The sequence below is a fragment of the Grampus griseus genome, assembly GCF_964374135.1.
Source record: "Grampus griseus genome assembly, chromosome: 17".
Lineage (NCBI taxonomy): Eukaryota > Metazoa > Chordata > Mammalia > Artiodactyla > Delphinidae > Grampus > Grampus griseus.
The window spans coordinates 47,061,818-47,081,062 of NC_139011.1; the positions used below are offsets into that span (position 1 = coordinate 47,061,818).

Below are 19,245 nucleotides of genomic sequence, written 5' to 3' on the forward strand. Positions count from 1 at the left end.
GACAGGGTAGAGAAGTAAGGCGGGGCCCAGAGGAAGCTCAGAGTTGAAGAGACAGGGCTGGGAGTTAGGGTAGACGGAGGCAGATAGAGTTTATAGGACAGAGCACCAAAGAGGAGAAGTACACAGACAGAGAACTCCAGAGATCCGCAGAGCGCTCCTCTCAAATATTCAGCAGCACTGATCAATGCAGGATGTAGAAGTAAGCCAAAAGCCATTGTTCTGCAATGAACAATAGGGAAAAACCAGGAAGTTTGTAGAGAAGTACTGCCTAATGGCATGATCTTCAGAAGAGCTAGAGTCTTTAGGGAATGGAGAAGAAACTATAGTTTGGAAGTGGCACTGGGGACAAAGGAGATATGTATTGGGATGGCCAAAAAGTTCATACAGGTTTTTGTAAGATCTTATAGAAGAAGCCAAACAAACTTTTTGGCCAAGCCAATACATACACACATATATGTACATATATACACATACATACACACACACACACACACACACACACACACACACACACACACCCTATTACATGGTTCTGGGAGATAAGAGATAAGATGTTAATCCATTATTATAGCAACTTTTGATTTTTTTAAAATACAATGCTGATGAGCACTAGACATAAGTTTTGAATGGAAAATAGATTTGGTTTTCTTTTTTTAGTTGGAAAGATGATTCCCAGTCTACAGCTTGTCTTTTCATTTTCTATAGCATCTTCTGAAGTATAAAATTTTTCAATTTTTTTGAAGTTCAATTATCAAAGAATTTTTTAAATAGGGCTTGTTTCTGATGTCATATATAAGAGCTCTTTGCTTAACCCAAGATCATGAAGATTTTCTTCTATGTTTACATTTAGGTGATGATTCATTCTACTTCTGAAATAAATCTTAATTCTATCTGATTTTTTGATCTCCAGGATTGGTCTGGAAATTCTACTCTTGCCCTTCTCCAATCAATTTTATACATAGTAGTGAGTGATATCTCCTAAACTTAAATTTAATCATGTTATTTCCCTGAAAACTCACTTTAATGGCTTTCCATTGTACTTGGAATAAATTTCTAACCTTTTTATGATGATAGTCAACAGCCTCTCCTTACCACTTCAATCTCATCTCATAAAATAAAAACAACTTTGAATTAGAAAAAAAAAAACTTTGAGCTTGTCAGCTAACTTTCGTAGTTGTTCAAGGAATATTTTATTTACAGCGTTATTTGTTATTTTTGTAATTCAAAAGGCCCAGATTAAAACTGTACACTAACTTAAGAAAGACCGTCTTTCATCTGGATTTTGTGCCCATCCACTTTCTATTAGAGAGATCATAAGTGCTCGATGAGGTATATCAAATGGCAAACTTTCTTCATTAGTGTCAGGTCGATGTCCTTGTGACACACTATACATAATCTGCAAAGGATTGGTGACTTCTGTCAAAACAAATATATTTCATTCATTAGAAATATATTATGATTTAATATATTAAATACATTCTAAAGCCAACCAAATGAACATGAGGGAATCTTAAAATCTTAGGAATAATTCATTACTTCCCTTTCTGTCAAAGGAATATTTAGATCCCAGCTATTGCCAGACTTGCTGCCTCTTGTGGGAGGAGTTTATATCTTCACCTCTTTAATTCTGGGCTTGGCCATGTGATTTGATTTGGCCAATGGAGTATGAAGAGAGCAGAGTAAAACAGAGCTCAGCAGAGCTGAGCAGAACCTAGCAGAGCCAAGAAGGGCCACAGCAACTAATAACCCAATGTGAATGAAAAATAAATGTTTAGTTTGTAAACTACTGAGATTCTGAGGTTGTTACACAGCAAACTGACCTAAATGAACCTCAAAATAAAGAAAGAGACAATATTATCAGAAAATTTTAAAAGTATTCTTCAGTATTTGCTGGTCTTTAGAAGAAGCACTAGTTAAATTTTCATACAAACGATTTTACAGCTGGAATGAATCTTAGAAATAAGAATTCAAAATTCTTATTTTGCAGATAAAAAAATGAGGACTTAAGAGATTTAGTGGCTTATAATAGAGTTAATTACTATCAGAACAAGAAGAATCTACACATTTTTCTGATCCTTAATCCAGTACTTTCCATCATACAGTGGATTCACAATGACAAATTGTTGTTTTTCTAGTGTGTTTTCCACAAAATGACTGTTAGGCAGATTTAAAATAAGTGATCTTTATTCAGATAGTTCTGAGTATGACTTACCAATATGATGTCACCTAGAATAAGGAAGTCAAAGTACACTTACCTTCAAAAGGCTGTTTTCTAGATAAGACTTCCCATGTGATAACTGCATAGCTCTTTAAGATAAAAATATACATATAGTACTTTATAAACTATTCATAATAAACTAAAATGGTACTGATTTTAAAAGCTGACTGTGAGATACCATTTTTTAAAGTAATAATGTAGTGAAATGCTGCTTAAAGAATCACTATATAGAACCAAGATGATGAATATTCATATACAGTTTTGTTTTGAAAGGGAATTAATTCAATTTGAAAAATTAGGAAATTACTGTAATAAGAACTTGAAGTTATAGGCAAGGATAACTTGTGGATGATTCTTTAACACCTAGATAAGCTATGCCCTTTAATTACATGATTCTATTATTCACACAAAATAAAGAGCAATAAAAAGGGCTGTCTCATGTAGCCCTATTCTATTGACTCTTTTTCTGGTGTAAGTACTGTCTCTTTTGGTAGTGTTAAATGTTAACTGCACTGTTTCCCTCCACCTATCAAGGTCACATATGATAAAAACCCTTGAATATTATAAATTGATAGGACAACAAGATATGCTTTAATAATTTTTAAGGATGTAAAAGTAGCTTAAGGCGAGGCATCAGGACTTCCCTGGTGGCGCAGTGGTTAAGACTCCATGCTCCCAATGCAGGGGGTCCGAGTTTGATCCCTGGTCAGAGAACCAGATCCCACATGCATTCTGCAACTAAGGAGCCTGCATGCTGCAACCCAGGAGCCCATGTGCCGCAACTAAGGAGCCCACCGCCGCAACCAAATAAATAAGTAAATAAATATTAAAAAAAAAAGTAAGGCATCTTTATTTTCACATTTTTAATTTTTAATTTTTTTTTTTGGCTGCACCACACAGCTTGTGGGATCTCAGTTCCCTGACCAGGGACTGAACCTGGGCCATGGCAGTGAAAACCGGGATCCTAATCACTAGGCCACCAGGGAACTCCCAAAGCAAGGCATCTTTAATATGAAAAACATTAACCACTGTCTCTATTTTCACCACACTTATGAGAGAAGCATAAAAATCATACTTTTAAAATGTAGCTTCAAAATTCGGATTGATTAATCTTGTTTTTTAGACAAGGTTAACTCTGAGCAAAAGTAACATGCTGTACCTGTATATATCATGCTTGATATAGTAGCCCTTGATTTTTGTCCAGGTTCATAGTTTTCAGGTGGCATATAGATAATTGTCCCTCCTTCTGGTGCAGATTTACTACTTCGTGATTGTGAGAGGGACATCATGCGCCATTTTGATAAGCCAAGATCTGCAATCTGGAAGGGAAAAGAGTAATTGAATTTTTAAATTTTCTCTTTAAAAAAGTTCAAGAATTGTTTTTGTTTATATTTATTATATTTAGACATGAGATCAGAGTAAATGCTACATATATTAATATTTTATTTCTATAATAGTCTATTAGTTTCTTAACAAATTGGATTCCATAGTGCTGAACCCAACAACTCTAAAAGCAATATAAACTGACTTGAAGTTCAGCATAATATTACAAATTTTAAAAGAGACTAAGTTTTGAAAACTTAAACAGGAGTATTTTTGCCTTTTATTCTGAATGAGTATATACACTTCACTTTTTGTGACAAGTAGCTTTATATCATGTGCTTTCAAAATTTCCTATACCTCACAAAACTGCTCAACTAGTCATATCTAATACGATTGTCACTGGGTATTGTTTACAACTCAGGTTTCTATGTTCTTATTTATAATGTGCTAAAAATAGTATCCTTAAAGTTTGAAATAAGTAAAATTCCAATATAGTGTAACTCATTATTATATGATTTATGCCTACCACTAAAAGAATATCTGTTAACAATAGTATAATTAGCATATAAAACATATTTATGTCCATGACAAGGAGTGCCTAAAGCATTATCACTGACAAACATTCTGTACTTTTGATATGTCCTTTACAGTTTTACTTCACTTGTAAATTTTGTGCAGATACTATCAATACACAATATCTTATAACTAAGTATCTAAAACGTTCCAATTTTTTTTTTAAAAGGGAGACAAAAATGTAAGAACAGAAACAATATTTAGTGAACAAAAGAGTATAGGAAAACTCTGAAGACATTTAATTTAAATCACTTAGACCTTCACACGGCACAATTTAGGAGTCAACAGAGTGGAATGAGCTCTATCCAGCACACCATTTGTGGTTCAATCATTTAACTCTTAAAATGTTCACTAGCTTTAAGAGAAGAAATAAGTTATTTAGTGTTTAGATGAATTTGAGATTAAAAAAAATTATGGCCCCACTCCAAAAAGGGAGGGGGTAGCCTATATGAATCTTTCATACAGTATCATAATAAAAGGGTAAGTCTAAGAAAAATAATTAGAAAAGACCAAGAGGAAACATGGTGCCACTACATGAAGATAAGCTGGATTGATTTCTAAAGGCAATATAATATGTGTTCTGGAACATGGGTTCTAGAGCCTTGATTACTTAGATTTACATTCCACTTCTACCCCTTAATTAGCTGTGCAACCTTGGACAAGTTTTCTAATTTCTCTGTGCCTCAGATTACCCATCTTTAAACTGGGGATAATAACATAACACAGGGTTGTACTGAGGATATTAAACTAGTTATTCTAAGTGAAGCACTCAGAACAGTATCTGACACATAGTAAATGACCCCTGTGTGTTAGTATTATTAATGTCTTGTACATTGGGAATAAGCCTCTAAAGATTGCTCTTATTCATACAATACTAATAAGCACAGTACATAGTTTCAGGGCCTTTAATACACTTTGAGGTGGTATTAAGACTCTGGGGAAGCGAATATCCTACTTACTTCTACTTGCCACTACAAACTCTTATTCCTCCCACTCATTCTCTAAAAGCAAAAAAAGTACTCCAGCTGCACATCTGCTAGGATAATAAGCATTACTATGAGAAGCAAAGTTTACTTCTGTGCCACAGTGAGAAATGTTAAAAAAAAAACAAAAACTGGGATGTGGTCCATCTTATACCTGACCCACAAATTGCAAACTACTGGGCTAAATACTGGTTTGAATACAGTGCTGGAGAAAATGTATTCTGAGCTTGCTTCCTTATGTGCTCCTTTCACTTCACCTAAGGTCTTCATCTATGTTCTTAAATCTCACCTAGAAAACTTAATCAGAATTCCCTTTATCAGCTAATTTAGTTTGGCTTTCACATGGAACCATATTTGTCCCCCTTCTCTATTGCAAACACCATATACCAAAGACACGATTCATTAAATCTGGATCTTCCAGAGAAGAAAAAAAAGTGAAGAATATGATGAGAGGAATACAAGTTCCATGATTTCTTGAGGGTCTTGGTATCATTCAGCAATGAAGACAGAGGATAGGAACTTTTCTATTCTATACAAGATCTTAACATGCATTTCAAAGGTAAAGGTTCTTTTTAGCTAAAAAAGATGATAAAAGCAACAAGAATTTACTGTATTAGCACAGGAAACTATATTTAGTATCTCAAAATAACCTATAAAGGAAAATAATCTGAAAAATATATAAAACTGAATCACTTTGCTGTACACCTGAAACTAACATAATATTGTAAATCAACTATACTTCAATTTAAAAAAAGATTAAAAAACTAGAGGAAATTAAAACACACTATTCATAAAAATCATCCATAATCTTATTACCCTACCAGAATAGCTATTTTCATTTATATAATACTATCCATGTCTGTAAATTTATAAAGTTATCAGTAAGAAGCTATGAGGAATAACTTTAAGTATTCTTAGAAGTTCCACACATGATGGACAGAATAGCTGAGAAATCAAACGTGGTACATATAAACATTTATTTCAAATAAGCCTACCACAGGTTCATTTGTATTTAAGGTGCACTAATTGATACTGACCAGCAGATAAACAAATTGAATGTATTCTTTTTAAAGTAGAAAAGTCCTGGTTGATCTTAATTGGTAGTATATGTTTTTCTTTTAGATACTATGTTTCTGGTTAGCATTCCAGTATAAAAATTTACTTCAAAAAACTGTAGCAAGGTGTGTTTCCATTTAATTTCATTAAGTATTTTAAAAGATTTTTTGCACTTCATTTAAAGGCCCTTCCAAGAAGATAGGTAGATCAGGTAACTGTTATTTTTTCATGAGTCACTGATAAACTTTGACTTTTAAGGGACATTTATAAAATAAAAAGTAGAGACACACAGGATGCATATAAAAGAGTATCATAATTTATAAGAATAGTATTAGAAAGGTCACAGTTTTGTATGTGTTAAAGCTAATAAAAGTTAAAAAAAACACACAAAGCCAAACTATTTTAAATTCTATTTATTTCAAAGAAAGACCATGGCTACCCTACTGATCAATGAAAAAGAGAAAGTAGGGATCATCATCACCTATTACTTTGCTTCTGTTTTCTGTATCAAGAATAGTTTCTGGACTGAGATGAAGAAAATAAAGTCCAAGGAGGTTGAAAAGTTTATAAAGGACAAATCTCAGGTCATTTTACATATACTTCAGGTTTAGTTAGAATACTCGCGAATACCTCCATGGTGATGGAGAGGTATTACAGGATACGAGAAAAGCAAATGTCATTCTGATTTTTAAGAAGGGAAAATAATATTGATTTTGCAAATCTATATATTGGCAGAGACTACCCTTAATCCCAGGTTTAAAAATGTAATGAAAGGGTTACTTTATGAGTAATTGATAAAAGAGCCAGAAAGAACTAATGAAAAATTATATTAGCCCAGTGATCAATTTCAGACCTCATGCGACATATCCCAAGTACTTGGGATGTCTAGCACAACACTGTTGCTCCACAAATACTTAATAAAGGAATGACAGACTTCATTTCCTTTTTTGTCAGTAGGACTACTGTCAAAGAGTAAACGTTAAAACAGTTTGTATATTATAAAACAGTCTGAGGTACTTTAATAATATCCTTGACTATTAAATTATCAGACCTATCGGGTATATATAGAAGATCTGGAATTCATTCATTTGTTCATTCAACAACTACTTATTGAATGCTTCTATACGGCATATGCTAAGCAGGTGGCAGTGAATAAAACAGACTACATTTTAGTCTTTGTGAAGCTTATTATATTATAATTGGGGAAGACGGTCAATAAACATATTAATAAAAAATGTTTTGTAAGATGGTGAAAAATACTATGGAGAAGCATTAATCAAGGTATGAGGATACAGAGGAACTAGGCGGGTTGTCAGGGAAAGCCACTCTGATAATGAGGAAGAAAAGGAAAGGGAGTAAGTCATGAGTATGTAACAAGGAAGAATAAATCTGACTCCATATTGGATCTGTTTCTTTTACTGTAACCTTCGTATTCTATTGCTTTTGCTACAAGTTAAGAATGTTGCCTATAGCCTGAAATATACAAGACAGCCCATTCTCAAGGCTCTGACCTTTAAGGGTATAACACTTTTCTATTCATACAGAGATAAAAAGTTACAGAACAGACAATTACATTTGTCTTGTTGGACGTTTACAGGAACATCAAGATCTCACCTACATGGACTGCTGCAAGAACAAAGGAGTCCAAGAAATTTGCAACAAGCAACCACACCCTCTCCCCTTTTAGTCTGAATTCTAGCTGGGGTAAGGTGGTTCTTTGGGACACTAGTCCACCATCTTCTTGGTCTACCGGCTTTCTGAATAAAGTTGCTATTCCTTGCCCCAACACCTCATCTGTTGATTTACTGGCCCTGTCCTACAGTGAGCAGTATGAACTTGGACTTGGTAACAAGGACACCTGGGAAAGCAGTCAAGCAAGGACTTTTGTAATATTCTAATGGAAAAAAATGGAGAAATATGGGCTGTATAACAGCTCTTTTAGGAGTATTCCAAACAAAATGAATGCTTATTCTCCAAAAGCCCTAATTAATAAAAGGATTGATATTGACTTGAAAGGAGGTTTTCAGACCATGTTGTGTAGCTCTGATTTGAGCTCTGTACTGCTTAATAGTTAATCATGACTTGAAGATACAAAAAAGCAGCTAATTAAATTTGAAGATGACACAAAGCTGGAGGACAAAGTTAAAAATCCTTGGGCTACAGAAAAAACATTCAAAAAGGTCTTAAGAGCTGAAGTTATCACCCAAATCTAACAAGATAAACTTTGATGATGTCCAGAAAATATCCTGTGAAGTACATGACAAGGAGACATGACTTAAGTAACAATACATTAAAAAAAAAGAAAGAAAGAAAACCTCTCAGTGTTTTTTGTTGACACTGAGCCCAACTTGAATGTTGTTATAGGACTGCCCCCCAAAAGACGAATTAGTAAGGAACTATGAATACGAAGTAAAGTATTTAAGGACGATTCTACATTTATCACACCACATCAGGGGTGTAAATGACCAGGACCCTATGAGGCCTTCCTGGGACAGACCTCCCTCCACATATCTACTGCTTTAGCTCCTCTCTAAAGTACCTAGATAATAGTATCTGATGCATATTTCCTGAGTTTTTCAGATGCTAAAACCACCAACAAATGGAAGAAATTAACTACTTGATGATCATGGGCACGTAATCCCCAGACCTTCTAGCACCTAAGGATTGACCACCATCAACCAATCAGAGAATTTGTGCAAGAGCTGACCACATACCCAAGGTGTGTCCCTTCCTCACCTTGCCTTTAAAAATGCTTTGCTGAAACCCTTTGGGTAGTTAGGGTTTTTTCAGCATGAGCTACCTCTTCTCCTTGCTTGGCCCTGCAATAAACCTTTCTCTGCTCCAAACTCTGACATTTTGGTTTGTTTGACCTCACTAATGTATTGGCCACACAAACTTGTGTTAGGTATATATGGGTATTTGGATTAGTTTTGAGGATCAAAATTTAAGAGAGATTTAAACACAGATGCATCTAGATAGCACCTGGGATTAAAACCTATGTAATAAGGAAATTGGCTGAAGAAACTAAAGATGTGTATAAGGGAAAAGTGTACGTGAGAAGTAAGGGGATTATAGCTAACTTCAAATCTCAGAAGCACTGTCAGGTGGAAATAAAATTGGACTTTGAACTCACTTTATCACTAGGACCGATGAGTGGAAGCAACAGAGAAGGAGTTTTGACTGATCGTATAAAAAAATGTCACAGTCATTCAGTTACGGAGCTTAAACACTCTCTTGTCACAGGGTAACTGCCTTGGGAGATGAGGGATTGTTGTAGTGAGGATTCAGAGGACCAGCTGATTAGGGGACTAGAATAGGTCACTTCTACCTGTATGGTTCTATAACTGATGGAATAGATTTGTCTCTTTTTTTTAAGTAGTATTGAGGCAGCAGCTTGCTTCTCTCTTCCTTTTCCTTCCATTTTATTCTAGGCAGAGGGAGTGCCTTCAATAAAGGTTTATTTTTTCACTTAACTTTTCTCACACTTTTTATATTTATTTTTCTATTGTTCCAACTTCCTTATTACTTATTTGAACATTTTTGGATACTTATAATAATCTTCAATTATGTATATTATTTGAAGTGTAGCAAAATACTATGTAAAAATAAAGTGAGTTACATTTAATATTAATTTCTCAGCAACTACCTTTTATTTGCTGTCATCAGTTACATATAGGGTAACTGAAATCACTACTGCTCTGGTGCCTTTAGGTATCTAAATCTTATGCTTTATGCAAAAAATGAATTCAAAACAGATCACAGATTTAAATGTAAAACATAAATCTATGGAACTTTTAGAAGATAACATAGAAGTAAATCTGCAATACCTGTGGCTTCGTGAAGAGTGCTTAGACATGACAGCAAAAGCATGATCATAAAAGAAATAGATTACAACTTCTGCTCTGTGAAAGACCCTGTTAAAAGGATGAAAAGAACAAACTTTGGATTGGCAGAAAATTTTTGCAAACTACATATCTGATTAAGGACTTATATCTAAAAAATATACAGAACTCTTAAAACCCAATAGTATAAAAGCAAAGAATCCAAGTAGAAAATGGTCTTAAGATATGAAGAGATGTTTCACTGAAAAGGATATAGAGATGGCAAATAAATAAATAACAATATTCAACATTATAGGAAAATGAAAATTAAGACCATGGTGCTATATCACTATACATCTATTAGAATGCTAGAATAAAAAACTATGATAATACCAAATGCTGGTGAGGGTGCAGAAAAGCTGGGTCTTTCATACATTGCTGGTGGAATATACGACGGTACAGCCACTGTGGAAAGGAGCTAGGTAGTTTCTTAAAAAGCTAAACATATGCTTACCATATGACCAAGCAGTTACACTCTTGGGCATTCATCTAGGAGGAATGAAAACTTACGTTTGTTCAAAAAGTTGCACAGGACTGTTCATAGGAGCTTTATTGTAATTGCCAAAGACTAAAAATATCTCTCAAAATATCTCTCAACAGCTGAATGGTTAAACAACTTTTGTACACCCATACCATGGAATACTATTCACCAATGAAAAAGGAACCAACTGTTGACACAAGCAACAACTTAAATGGATCTCAAAGGTATTATGCTAAGTGAACAAAGCAGTCTCACAATATCACACACTGTATGATTCCATTCATATAGTATTCTCGAAATGACAAAATTATAGAGATGGAAGACAGGTTAGTGGTTGACAGTAGTTAGGTATGATAGAGGGGAGAAGGTATGACTATAAAAGGGTAGCATAAGTGATATCTTTCTTGTGACGGAGTAGTGCTATATCTTGATTGCTGTGGTGGTTACACAAATTTACACATGATAAAGTGATACAGAACTATATACATGCATTGTACCAATGCCAAATTCCTGGTCCTGAAATAGTACTATAATTATATGTGATGTAACCACTGGCAGAAATTGGGTGAAGGGTACATGGGACTCCTTTGTATTATCTTTGCAACCATCTATGAATCTATAATAATTTCAAAATGAAAAGTTAACAAAGGTATAATCGACAATTTAAATTAAGAACAGAATGACTGTATTTTGAACCATAATTTTACCAATGTCTGTAGTCTAGGAATAACTAACTCACTGCAGCAGGAAGAAGTGGCACTGAATTAGGGGCTATGGAAAAGGCAGAGATATTAAATTGGTAAGATAGAAGAAATAACTAAAAAGTCTTTAAAACTATTAAACACAAGGATGCAGATAAGCTTTTTTTTAAAAAAAAGTAACTACCTTAACGTGAAATTCATTATCCAATAAGATATTCTGAGTCTTCAGGTCATGATGAAGTAGAGGAGGATTCATATTGTGCAGGTAATTTACACCTAGTGCAATTTCATGCAGAATACGAAATCTTAATGGCCAAGGAACATCAGGATATTCATTTTTCCTCATATATGTGGAAAGAAACAAAACTAAAATCAGTGGCCAAATTTATTTCCACTTAGAAAATGAAATATTCCATGAGGAAATATAGTATTAAACTAAATATCTGTATAACTAAATTCAGGGCAAAAAATACTCATTTTGTTATATTATCAATTTGACGTTATTTAACATCCTTGTATCTTACTTTCCTCAATTATTAGAGAAAATAATGACTTTACAGTACTGATATTTCCTTTTAGTTTATACTGGTAATGCAACTACATGGTATGGGGGCTTTCTTCAGTTGAGACAGTTTTAAATTATTTTTTATCTGTATAATACCCAGACATGTATTTATACTCATACCCATCTTCCCATTCTATGGCTTCTTATCAAATAACTTGTGCCCATGAATGTGTACACACACACACACACACACACACACACACACAATTTGTTTCTATTCAAAATTTATATTTTAAATTTCCTATTAATATAAAACCATACTTGATTACGATGATAACCACTGCATCAATTAAAATTATGACCATAATACATTTACTTACTAAGCATTAATACTTCATATTTTTAAATCATATATTTACTTGCATTTCAGCTTGAAAAATTAGCATTTGGGAGTTTTGCTTTTGTGAAGGAGACAAAAATCATCTTCATTTCTAAGTATATATAACATAGAAACATTAAAAATGTAATGTTTTCTATTTCCTGGTACTTACAAGTGACAGTCATCTGAACTTTCTTAAATGTTTTCTGAACATAAAAGTTAATACAGCTTCCCAGGAGAATGAACATACTCAGAAAAATTAGATAATTTGGGAATATCCAACTATGAATCATCAGGGACCATGCCACTGGGTACATTTTACTAAATAATATGAAAAAGTATGCTTCCACTGAGCTCAAAACTGTTCTTAAGAATTTTTTTTCTGCAGATGGGTCAGCTTATAGTTCATTGATTAACTAACTTGGCAGGGGAGTGGCTCAAAATACTTGTCTTTACATAGTATTTTGATTTTTTTCATCAATCTTTTGTGAGGTTGGGGGAACGTGCTTCAAGATAAATCCTGACCCAATAATACAGGACACCAAAAGAAACACAAAACACAAATGTTCAACATTACTTCCTCTTGTATACACAGACTCCCATCCCCTTGAGTAACTGAATCTTTTAATCTTTAAAAAGGTAACTTTTTCTGAAAATTATATAGTTTAAAGAAGTAACAAGGCCTCTCTGCAGTATAGTGCTATATGGAAGCTTTTGATCATGGAGAGGAAGGTAGATGAGTGCTCACTATGTATTTTATGATTCCTTCCAGGAGTCAGCAATCCCCCTGTAGGAGGCTCTAGAATTTCTAATGGGCTCCAAATTTGGGTACCAGAGCATCTACTGTGGTGCTGGGGTATGGGAAGACAACAGTAGAATTTATGCTTATACTCATTTAACAAAAGGAAACTGTGTTTAATTAGTATTTGTATCTTACTTGCTGTGTTGGTTACACAAATCTTATACACTGACACTAGTTACTTTACTCTGCCTTTGTTTCAGATGGTCCTGTCACAAACAGAATGTGTTGTATCCCGAAATAAAGAGGAAGTCACTCCATGAGTGGTGACAGTGGCACCCATTCTCTCTTGTTTGCTTATAGATCACTGTGATGTATCAGAATTTAGGAGTGTTCAGTGACTAGATTTTACAGATTATGTTACTACTCAGTTTTAACTAAAGCACCCCTCACAAAAGAGACCGAGTTCTTTAAAAATATTTCTTGACAGAAACTGCAGGCTAGAGATAATCTTAGTAATATGAGAGCAAGCAAACAACAATAGATGGATACACATATTTTGAGAATGAGGACACCCCCCACAACCGGGCCATATTTGTTTACTGATGGGCTTCACAATTAAAGCCAGATAACTGATACCTTAGGAAAAAGGTACATGGCTCATGCCATTGTCTATTATTGGAAAAGCTCATGTATTTGATACTCAGATTTATTTGGTCTATTAATTCAGAACTTTATGAACTGGTATTATTAACATTTAATTTGAACCCTACATTGTCTTTAACATAAAATGAAATCTGGCTTAAACTAACAATAAATTGTATGGTGTGCAGAGTTTATCTTTTCTCTCTCCTGTTCCTCTCTTACATATATATACATGTGGATATTCGAATTCAATGTAAGCCTCAGGAACAGTAACCTAAGCAAAATAATCTAGGTCACTTAGAATGCAGGGTCTGACTCCACAGTTTTTTTGTGTTTTTTTTTGCGGTACCCGGGCCTTTCACCGTTGCGGCCTCTCCCGTTGCGGAGCACAGGCTCCAGACGCGCAGGCTCAGCGGCCATGGCTCACGGGCCCAGCCGCTCCGCGGCATGTGGGATCCTCCCGGACCGGGGCACGAACCCATGTCCCCTGCATCCGCAGGCGGACTCTCAACCACTGTGCCACCAGGGAAGCCCCACAGTAGTTTTAACAACACAAAAGAAGCCATAAATGGTGAAGTTTTTCATTATTCTTATTTTGATTCATCTATATATCCCTAAATAATCTGATCATTTGTAAAACGAAAGTACTATATAGGTTGAATAACAGAATTATAATGACTGAAAATGTATAATACTTACCCTATGTAGGAGTTCATTTAATGACCCATTTGGCATGTATTCAGTAACTATTCCCCAAAATTCAGGCTCATTGCAAACTCCCAAAATTGGAAGACTGTAACTAAATCTAGCTTTGTGTAAAATTTCAGCTTCTCTTAAGACATCATTTCTTTCACTAAAGAAAGAAAACGTATAATTATTTCAAAGTAAGGAAAAATACACAATTATCAAGCCCATAAATATTAATTAATCCTGGATTTTTTCATTCATTAGCTTTTGACCTCATGTAAATTATGCAGCTTCTCTTAGTTTCTTCGTGTTTAAAGTTGGGATAATATCTACCCTATATATTCCATAGGTCTGTTTAGAGACCAAAATACCTGTATAAGCCACTGACAGAAAAAAGTGCTATATACAGATTATTATTGTACTCTTCTCAGGAAAGGGAAAGAATACCATGTTTAAGTTTATAAAGTCTATATTAGAATGATAGGTGTTGAACTAATTACATTAAGTTTATGTTGTATTAAAATGATCAAATTTGATTAGACTATTATATTAAATTTTATGGTTGCATACCATGTAAAAATTTTCTAAATATCCTGAATATTAAAACACTTAAATGTTGTAGATTTTAATGACTAGATGATAATAGTTGCATAAGGGTCAATAATGCTTAGAAATTATATACTGGAACACAGGAAAAGGACACTGAGAACAGGTAAATGCTTAGAATGGATCCCTGGGCTAACTCTGGATCCTAGGTTCATTTGATTTTTCATTCATAAAACAAATAAATATTGAACATTTATTATGAATAAAGAACTGTGCTCAGTATTATGGAGACTAGTAAGTTTAAAAAAACCAAAAAACAAAACACATAGTCTGTGACCTCAAACTGTCCAGAAATCGTTTTAAGAAAAATAAGTACTCACTGTGGTCTTGATTTACACTTCTCCAATGATTAGTGATGTTGAGCACCTTTTCATATACCTATTGGTCACTTGTATGTCTTTGGATGTGTTAATTATATTGATATTGGTAATTATTCCATGATGATGTATATGTATAGCAAATAATCATGTTTTGCACTTTAAATATATACGATTATATTTGTCATTATTCCTCAATAAAGTTAAAAAATAAGAAAAGCAAAAAAAGAAAACCAAATACTTAAAATATAAGGCAGAATATGATAAGCGCCATCAAAAACAAGTAAATAAGCACGCAAATAAATAAATAAATATAGGGAGCTCAGAGAACTAGTAAATCTGGGCTAAGGGAGTTGCTACAGCCTTTAGAGAGAGATGTCAACAGTACCTTAAGGATGGATAGAATTTCAACCACTGGAAAAAGGGCATCCAAGATATGTGGTCCCTCCCCAAGACGGGAGAGATTTTGCCTTTCTTTTTCATCTGTGTCTCCCCAGGATCTGGAACAGTACCTGGCACACAGAATTTGTCTAATAGATGTGTATCAAATGAACTCAAGGAAGTTAAAGTACAGGCTATATCTGGAAAATGACAAATTGTTTAATATGAATCAGGATGTGTAACAGCGTGTGTAAAGGGAGTGAAGGTGAATAGGGTAGGGTAGGGCCTCATCTCAGAGCCTTAAAGCCAGGTGAGAGCATTTACACTTGATTTGGTAGTCACTGAGTTGTGACTACAGGTTATTGAGCACAGGAGTGACAGGAGTGGAACAAACTTTTAGGATGATTAACTTGGCAGCAAGGTGTAGGATCAGCAGAAGGAGGTAGAGTTTGAAAGCCAGGTATTAGAAGATTATAATACTAGTTAAGATGTGAAGCAATGAGAGTCTGAAACTATAAAGGTTGCAGTGTAAATAGAAAGAAAAACACTAGCTGAATAGAATACCCAGGCTCTGGTGGCTGACTGATTGACCTGATTGACTAAGGGAGGTATATACATATATATATGTGTATATGTGTGTGTATGTATGTGTGTGTGTACGTATGTGTGTGTGTACATATATATGAAGGGAACTGCATTTGTCACCAATTTTTTTCCATGGACGATTTGGTATTGGTAGCAGCAGTAATAGAAAGAGAACTGTCTCTAGGAGAAGCTTATTAGGTAAACAATGATGATTAGTTGGTGCTTAAACCACCCAAACTCTTGATGAATGGCTGCCGAAATAAGAAAAGCAACAGACATTCCAGACCAGACTATGAAGCCTCCTTTAAAAACAAACAATAAGCAAAATAAAGCAAAAACATCTTAGTCATCTATGTTTTGAAGAGGTAATATACTTACATGTTTCAAAATTCAAGAATTACAAGAATGCATAAAAGAGTTTCTCTTCTTCTCCCTGCTCTTCAGCCACTTAATATCCCAACTGTGAGGCAACCCATTTTACCAGTTTGTGAGACCTGCTTTAATTAAATTTATATTTCCTAAGCTGAAACAGGTCTGTATTTGCCTCATGAAATGTAGGTCAACAAGACAGTTATTGAGTAGCACCTTTGCTGGGAAGGTTCCTGGAGAAACCTTCCCTGAGAAAGAATTATAGAGAGGGCATGCTAGGGGATATCTTACTGATACTTAATGTACTAATTCCCCCTCCCATGAAGAGTATGATGCATTCTTCCTTCTCTTGTGATCCTATTATTTGTTGGCCACTTTACTACAGTTGGTTTCATTATCCCTACTTTATATATGAGAGCACGAAGGCTCACATAAATTAATAATTTCTACTGGTCATGCCAACAATAAGTGGCAGATTTGGAGTCAGATTTGAATTGCAATTGTGGGACGCTAAAGCCTTTGTTTTTTCCACTCACTGCTTAATCAGAGAAGGAAAATTCTTGAAGTCAGATTTCAGGAAGAATGAGTGGGAAAACAGAAAAAGCCAACACAGTTTAAAACTAGGTTTTTATATTAAAAAAATAAAAATGTAAAACAGCTTTTACAGACATATTACCAAAATTACCCATAACAAATTTCAGTTACAAAACAGTTACACTGTTTACACAAGGTATTTGAACAACCTATCAGACTCACCTATTCATAAGGCGTTGGGAGATTGCTGGGGAAGGTCCTCTCATGGGCAGAAGTCAGGTTACAGAGAATAATTCACCAATCACTAAAATAAGAACATGTTACAGCACATAAACTTAGTTTTCTTTTGTGATCTCAAAGAACAATGCAAACATTATCCACACCAGAGCCCAAGAAGTACATGTATCTGTTATTCCCACTTCATAAGTGAGGACATAAGACACCCTGTGAGTCAACTGCAGAGCCCAGTCCTATGCTCAGACTACATAAATACAGCTAATGTTAACATTCTAGGAAACAAGTGGAAGAAAAAATGTGATGCAGTAATGCCAGAGTGTTGCACTGGTCCTTATGGCGTCTTTGACGGCAGAATTAATTTCCTACCCGATTTAGTGAAGAATTTTAGATTATGAAATTGTTAATGAGCATGAGAGGGAACTCCCTTCATTTCTTGGCCCCAAATGGCACAAAACTTAGATAAATTAAAATCTTGAGAAGCAGCATCCAAAATGGGAGGATCAATCTCCTTTAAAATACCTAAGGAGTCCATCAGTGCTAGATTTCCACATATTTTAATAGTTGATTCTAAAATACATCTACCCTCTCTAATCAACCACCACCCTTCAAAGTTGACTACATACACATAATTTCCCAGTAATCGCTCCACAGAATTCAAGACCCAGGGTAAATATACCCTGTATATCACTAAATCAGGATTATGGTACACAAGAAGCGGGAACAATTTCTAGAGGTGTCTCAAACTTACTGTGAGATCTAGCCCATCCAAGCCTGATAGCAAGAGAGCAAGTAAAAGCCACAGGCAGATGAAAGTCAATACCATTAGCAGGGCTGAAGCTGAGGAATTTATCTGCTGTTGGATACTGACAGCCTCTAGCTAATCAGGCATCTAGCATGATGTATTTTCACTTTAGATATAGGGGGAGGAGAGGAGAATGTTGCAATCATGGATGTTAACTCACTAAGAATTGAATGCAGGGCCTAGTTAAATTCCTATTGGAAGGAAAATACACAAGACTAGTGACTAGACTCACTGATTAATATATACGGTTGAAAGGTTTTTCTGGAAACAGGAACTAATCTAGCCTTCCCTTGAAATCTGGACATTGCACTAAACTTGGTCCAGGATGGGAGAGACATTCAAAAGTTTGGGTCATTTAACAGCTTTCTGATTTCAGTTTATTGTTAGCAAAAATAATACAAGTTTCCTCTAGAGACAGGCTTCCTTCCCTGTGACGGTAAGAGGAGAAACTAAATTGAGTTTGATATCTAAACTTTCATGCCTACATGTGTAAACCAAAAACAACAAAAAGCCCAAACCAAAACGTCCCAGACTCTACAGCAGTGCTGTTCAATAAAAATATAATGTGAACCACATATACAATTTGAAATTTTCTAATAGCCACTTTTAAAAAAGGTTAATAGCCACCTATGGCTAAGAGCTACCTATTGGGCAGTGCAGCCCTAGAATTCGACTTCAAAAAAGAAAAAAAAAAGGGAAAAACAAAGCAAACAGAACCCAACTTCAATAAAGAGGACGTTTAGAGTTGGGCTGTGATTGCTGATTTTTGGTGTCTGGAGAAAGGAGGCCCAGGAGTAAGAAAAAAAAGGGAGGGCAGTGAAAAGAAGCGTGATTGCTGCATCTCCAGAGAAGCCTGCTCTCCCCACCATGTTAGCCCAAGCGTTGAACGGCTGCCTAGAGGTGACGAGGTGTGCGGCCGATCCCAAGTGGTCACCGTCGCTTGGGCTTCAGAGCCCGCTTGCCGGGGGTTAGAGCCAGTGGGGTGGGGAACGCAGATTTCGGGGCTCCGCGGTGGAGCCGCCAGGGCGCCCTACCTGTCGAGCAGCGGGCTGTGAATGTGCAGGTGTTTCACGGCCACCCGAACGCGCCAGTCTGCGTGGCGGGCAGAAGACACGGTGCCGGACGCGCCGCGGCTCAGGTAGCGCAAGTCGGCGAGCTTGTGGTACGGGATGGTGGGCGGGACGCTGCAGATGGCCTCCTCGTTCATGGTAGCGGGTGGCGCGGGCACTCAAGCAGCCGATCG

General features: G+C 35.5%; 1 pseudogene across 1 annotated transcript; it reads right to left on the minus strand.

Moving 5' to 3' along the window:
* Window positions 1-1,202: 1,202 nt before the first annotated feature.
* On the minus strand, window positions 1,203-19,239 carry LOC309835238 (receptor-interacting serine/threonine-protein kinase 2-like; annotated as a pseudogene). The gene is made up of 6 exons (XR_014298546.1): window positions 19,037-19,239; window positions 14,184-14,337; window positions 11,401-11,598; window positions 3,378-3,537; window positions 2,256-2,305; window positions 1,203-1,416 (listed from the first exon to the last, which is right to left on the minus strand). The product of XR_014298546.1 is annotated as a receptor-interacting serine/threonine-protein kinase 2-like (transcript).
* Between the last annotated feature and the right edge of the window lie 6 nt (window positions 19,240-19,245).